At 38.2% G+C, this 6,158-nt stretch overlaps 1 long non-coding RNA gene across 2 annotated transcripts; it reads left to right on the forward strand.

Annotated features, from left to right (window-relative positions):
- The first annotated feature begins 3,180 nt into the window (after positions 1–3,180).
- Positions 3,181–5,676, forward strand: LOC149986232 (uncharacterized). 2 transcript variants are annotated; one of them, XR_016501255.1, is made up of 3 exons: positions 3,181–3,396; positions 3,580–4,419; positions 5,116–5,676. It is a non-coding gene; the product is annotated as an uncharacterized LOC149986232 (long non-coding RNA). The 2 variants fall into 2 exon arrangements; XR_016501256.1 differs by having other exon boundaries at positions 5,130–5,676.
- The last annotated feature ends 482 nt before the right edge of the window (positions 5,677–6,158 follow it).

The following is a 6,158-nucleotide window of genomic DNA, read 5'->3' on the forward strand; positions in this document are numbered from 1 at the left end:
TCGTGTTTTTCCATTAATAACCGTCGATTCGTTTCCCACGGTACGATGCAGTTCTCGTCCGTCATACGAATCTGTTGGCACGCGGTTTTGGGTGGTAGCTGGTGAGATGTGGAATGTTCGAGTGAATTGACAGCTGTATTTCAGCCGTACTTGTGTTGGATGATACCCGTAGATGATATTCGTGGATGACATGTGTGGATGACATGGGTGGATGATACTTGTGGATGATAGTTGTGGATGATACTTGTGGATGATACTTGTGGATGATACTTGTGGATGATACTTGTGGATGATACTTGTGGATGATACTTGTGGATGATACTTGTGGATGATACTTGTGGATGATACTTGTGGATGATACTTGTGGATGATACTTGTGGATGATATTTGTGGATGATACTTATGGATGATACTTATGGATGATACTTGTGGATGATACTTATGGATGATACTTATGGATGATACTTGTGGATGATACTTATGGATGATACTTATGGATGATACTTATGGATGATACTTGTGGATGATACTTATGGATGATACTTATGGATGATACTTATGGATGATACTTTATGGATGATACTTATGGATGATACTTATGGATGATACTTATGGATGATATTTATGGATGATACTTATGGATGATGTTTTAGATGGGGCTATATAGAAAATGAATAAACTATTATTAACGTGAAATATCATTGACTTTTCCAGAACGTGAATATTATTGTCATTAATATGAAACACATATTAAAAGTATAAGCCAAATATATATATACATGTATATATGATTTTTTATTATATGTGTATGTATATTTTACATGTCAGTGTGTTTAAATATTTGTGTCCACTCATCCAACGGCATTCTATCTCTTATGTGCTCATCCATCACAAGTTTATTCGCAATTGTTACCCAATTTATGCCTCGTTTAAGTGTTTTAATATATGAGATAGATAGAGAGACTTAACGTCCAATGTTGATACTAAGAGCCACATTGCATAGGCTTGTAACTATGTTTGTGTATTGTCCACTTAGCAAGAGACATAAGGTGTTCTCTTATTTCAATTCTGTTGTTGGGATGCTTTCAAGGAACAAATTCATGTAACAGTTTTTTCCACCTCCTAAATTAGAACTTGGGACCCCTCCACTTAAACAAATTACCCCTAAAACAAATTAATGGATCCCAATACCAATAAATGTATTCACACATTTACATGGAAACTAATTTATATTGTACGAAATGCATAACTTTTCTTGAACATGTAATTAAAGAGTATTTTTTTTTAATAATATAATGTGTACCATATTGTGACAAATATTATAATGCACAACTCAATAATCTAAATATACATGTTTTAGCACTTTGCCATAATGATCAAATGAAGATGTTAGTACAATAAAAATAAAAACGAACAAATAAACAAAAATAAACATACACATACACATTTAATATAAATACATACAATATGTTTGCAAACATAGGCCAGATAGCCACTGTATTATTCCTTATATTTTGTTCATCACAAGCTGATGGGAATGTTACAAAGAAACCAATGTGACTTTTTCCATCAAAAATAGCAACTTATCATATATAGGTAGTTGCAATACATTGTATATATATATATATATATATATGTAAACATTCACATGAGAATTATTATGTTTTTATACACAGTATGATCACATTCTTCTATTGCCTAAATTTCCAACAAAACAATAGAATAATAAAATTTATTGCAGATTCAAAGTTTTTTAATGTGTTTCTTCAAAATCGACAAGGGCTTTTAATTTTAGTGTGTTCATCTTAAACAATCCTTTTAAGTTATTTCAAAACAATGTACATAGAAGGTATTTGTTTAATAATAATTATATAACAGAACTTGGATTTTAAAATGTGCTATATATACATAGATTTATATATTTATAGTGCTTTTTTAAAATAATACAATATTTCCAAGTATATTTTTTAATTTTATATTCAACAATTTAATGTTAATTAAATTCATTTTAATACATTACCATCACTATCAATTTTTAATTAGTTAAAAGACTGATGATATTATCAACGAGTTGATTCTTTGTTTTAAAAAAACATTTCATATATATATTTATATTTATATTTATTTGCTGTAATAAAGGATTGTTGGATTATTTACTTGCATATGGATGTATTTGTTGAAAATATTGAATGTATGGTGGATTTTCAATGCATTCTCTAATATGCTTGAACAAGCTTAAACTAAACACATGAGGAAAAATTAATGAGTTCTTACAAGTAAAAAAAATTTAAACATGTATATATGGTGCAGTAATACATCTACCTGTTCTTGTTAGAGAGTATAGGAATAAGTTTAGTACATATTTGTAAATTATTTAAAAGACACGTCATTGGTATTGAAGTACGAAATTTCAATATCTATATTCAAAGAAATTAAACCCGATTATGCATATAAAATGAAAGTTTGAAAAATTGTAATGACGGATGCTTGGATTTATTATTCTCTTCCAGAAGAGTGTAAAGTACCTTGACAATTATGTGAGGTCAATAATAAATAGGCCATATAAAAGTTTACTAGAATATGTGACATTCATCATTATTCAAATGTACTTTTCTCTCCACAAGGTTTCACAGTTTTAAAATGAAATGAATTCCCTCAAAAAACAAAAAAACAAAAAAATTAACAAATACAATAGTGTTACCACTTGCACGAGTGTTAAACTTCTTAGAAAATGCCTAAACCGAGTCACCAAATCACTTGCCAATGTCTGTAAAGCGCGTGCTGGGGAACAAGAAATGGAATGTTCTCGGTGCAGTTCTCCGAAGTTCCCATTGCCAAACACAGGGAACACAGAAAGCATCCACTCCAAGTCAACACAGAATTCATCCATAATGAGCACATCCATCCATTCGTGGCGCGGTTTGGAAGATTCCGTGGACGACGAACCGTTTAAAACGCCTGTCGTCTGGAAATGATAGTGTTTCTGACTCAGCAAAGCATCCCGGAATAGAAAAAACTGCCGTTGCTGAGACGACGCAAAGGTTTCGTCGACGAGGGCCGATTTTGCGTGGCGGGTTTGACGCGAGCGGCGGATTGTTTGGAAGCGAGGCACGCGGGCAGTGTGGCCTCTGAAGTATGTAAGCTGCTTCTCGTGCCATGGATATTCTCTCCGAGGTGCCTTCAGGGCGTCTCAGTTTCTTGTAGCCGTGGGGGTTTGAGCGATGGTGCTGGCTCAACTCTCGCAGCGTGCTCGAAGATTTTTAAGAAGCGGTTGTGTCCGGTTTTGCTTCGGCTTAACAACTGGCACGACGTGTTTCTCACTGTTAGGCTAGTGGATCTGGCCTTACCTGTGAACACGCAGTTAAGATGTGACGCTGTTTCGCATCGCTGAGCGCGGTTAGTTTTTTTTCTTCTCTACTTAAGCACACGGTTTGAAGTTGTCTCCTACAAACGCCTTAGTCTGTTGTCCGTTTGCTCTGGTGCTGTTTAGTTATGTATCGGTTCTCCTTGTTGTTTTAGTATGCCCTGTTACTTGTGTCCGTATCTAATGTTGTGTCTCCTTGTATTTTGTACTTCCAGGCTACGAACGAAACTTTTATTTCGAGTTTCGCTGTGTTTTCCCGTCCTTTTTTGACTTCGGCAAGGCGATTCGAACGCAGTTATTGTCTGGCTCTAGTTAAGCAGTGTTGTTGCATTGCAGAGAGGACATCGATTCCAAATGTTGTTGGCTTCACTGTGGCCATCGTGGAACTGAGTTCACAGGCAGATTTTTGTGTGGCTAGACCCTGCCCTTATGGGTGCGCTTACGGGGCGGGTCTCAGTTGAAATAAAAAAGTGATTGCGTGGTGTAGAGAGGATTTATTCTCTCGCTGGTCCGTCTAGTCGGTCGAATATCGTTCCAGTTGCTAACCTTTGTGGGATGTGTTGATCTGCATAGTATGCAACTTCGTCCCGTGTGTACTGGTTGTGGATGTGCCTGAACAATCGCCTCAGATAAGACTGGGATTAACGTAAAGGATGTATCTGCCATCGTGGACGTGATGCTCGGTCACGGGGTTCTGTCCACTCTGGGTGTGTCTGTGACGGAGGGTGCGCGATGAGAGTGTTTGCACTGTGAATCAACGCAGCGCTAATCCGTAAACGCAAATAAATTGAAGTGAATCTTGGAATTTGCTGGGGCACTGGAGAGGTTGTATTCGTAATCCTCTTGTGTGAAGTGTCGATGTATCTCTCCACAGTCCGATCGGGAAACACGAGTCGTTGTGAACCATGCCTCACATACTTAGAGGTGTTGCTCCACATTCTCTTCGACCAACCAAATTCAGAGTGGGAGGATTTTGCACACAGTCGCACAGAGGCGACCCCCTGATGAGTCACTTGCTTCGCGCCTATATCGACTTCTCTTCGTCTACCTTTGAGGTACTTGTACCTTCTCTCCAATTTGTGACACAAGGAGTGATGCGTTATGCTACGAATGGTTTTACTTGAGCCTGAGCTCTGCACCTCTTTTGTTCCATCTCTCTTTCACTCTTTCATCTTGACACCCTGTACTACCTAAAACTGTTAGTCAAGCCCCCTTCATTTTCTTACAGATTCTAAGATCATTTTAGCCGTAACCCTCTCTTTCTAGTGTGCCTCACTACCAAAGAAAAATTTACTTTTGAGAGATTTCTAGCAGTATCACTAGCAGAAGTATCTCTGCTGCTTTCTCAGAACACTAGTTTCCCAGGCTAGTCACAGTCAGTACTGGGCTCTCCAGTTAGAGTTACATTAGGATATCAGGGTTAAGATGCTTGCGCATGGCCCTACACAGTCTTACGTATCAACACGGATCCCGTGTACATTTTCACTTATTTTCACTTCGGTAGTATCATTCCATTTGAGTGGACGAATTACTTTTCATGTTGTCAAGGCACGAATTTGGACATGTGCATGTGATGTTTCATCGAGTATTTAGTAAGTTCTGATTGCGCACAGACTCGACGTCTGGAAAGTATGTCTGCAGAATAATAATAACTGCTGTTGATAGTGTTCAAGCTGAGAATCATGTGACTCTAGTCTTGTGCTACATATGAGACATAGTAAAGTCAGTCATGGTTGATCAAGTATGTGCAGTTTGTGCATCACAGCTTTTGCTGGATACCGCTCGCGGTGTCGCTGTGACGAGGAATTGAAGGAAACTGAAACACAGCGGAAGATATAACTTCGGATTGAAGGAGGTGAAGTGGTGGACTGGTGTAGGTCGCTAAGCTTGTGGACATGCCATGTAGCGTGTATATCTTACTGGAATGTTTTTCTATTAACGCTTATGTCGTACTTTGTTGTATGGAATTTAGTTCCGTGTGCTACTATTGCGCGCTCTGTCTTCTGTTTATTTATGACACTTCATTCTTTCATTGCGTTCCTGTAGTTAACGTCTCAGGTATGTTGTCATCTCTTACATTTTTTTAAAAAAAATCAGCATCGGCAGGCTTTGGTCAAGATTCACAAGAAGCACTTTGGTGAAGATACACCGAACTAACGTCGAGATTGTTTCAAGTGTCCTAGATCCTGAAGGGTTGTGACTGTTCACACGAAAGGCTTTTGCGATTTCTTATTGGATGAACTGATGACTAGCTGTTTCCGATTCTAGTAGCATCTTTCAAGGTTGCAGACCATGAAGTGCAGTCGCACAGCTTACATCTCTGTTGAAAGGCAGCAGTAATCACTTCAATCGTGACGTGATTGGAAGGGTTCAACTCCCTTGATGTGAGTTTTAATATTTTTATTTATTAAATTTTTCAACTTGCTCAATCGGTTGTGGTCGTTGCTTCCACTGCACATCCACATGTGTTCGCAGAAGTGTGTTCTGGTGCATAACAGTGTCTCTGCTGTCGACGTCCACACAGTCTGTCCTTTTTCTGACACCAAAGAGATCATTTGTGTGTGGTGCGTTATAAGAGAAGACGCTGGGGACGCATGCAGTAGGTGGATATTAAAATCGATTCTGTTACAGTTGAGTGAAAAAGTTGGTCAAAGCACCATCCTTTGACAAATCACTCCGAAGTGATTATCCTTCTGACCAGCTTTGCCAAGACTTTTTTGACTCTTCGTCCTTGACAGCTTCGTATTTGCAACTATCATCTTTGATGGCCCCTCTGCAATTTCCAACTCCTTGC

Source organism: Physcomitrium patens, chromosome 26 (assembly GCF_059467195.1).
Source record: "Physcomitrium patens ecotype Gransden chromosome 26, ASM5946719v1, whole genome shotgun sequence".
Taxonomy (NCBI): domain Eukaryota; kingdom Viridiplantae; phylum Streptophyta; class Bryopsida; order Funariales; family Funariaceae; genus Physcomitrium; species Physcomitrium patens.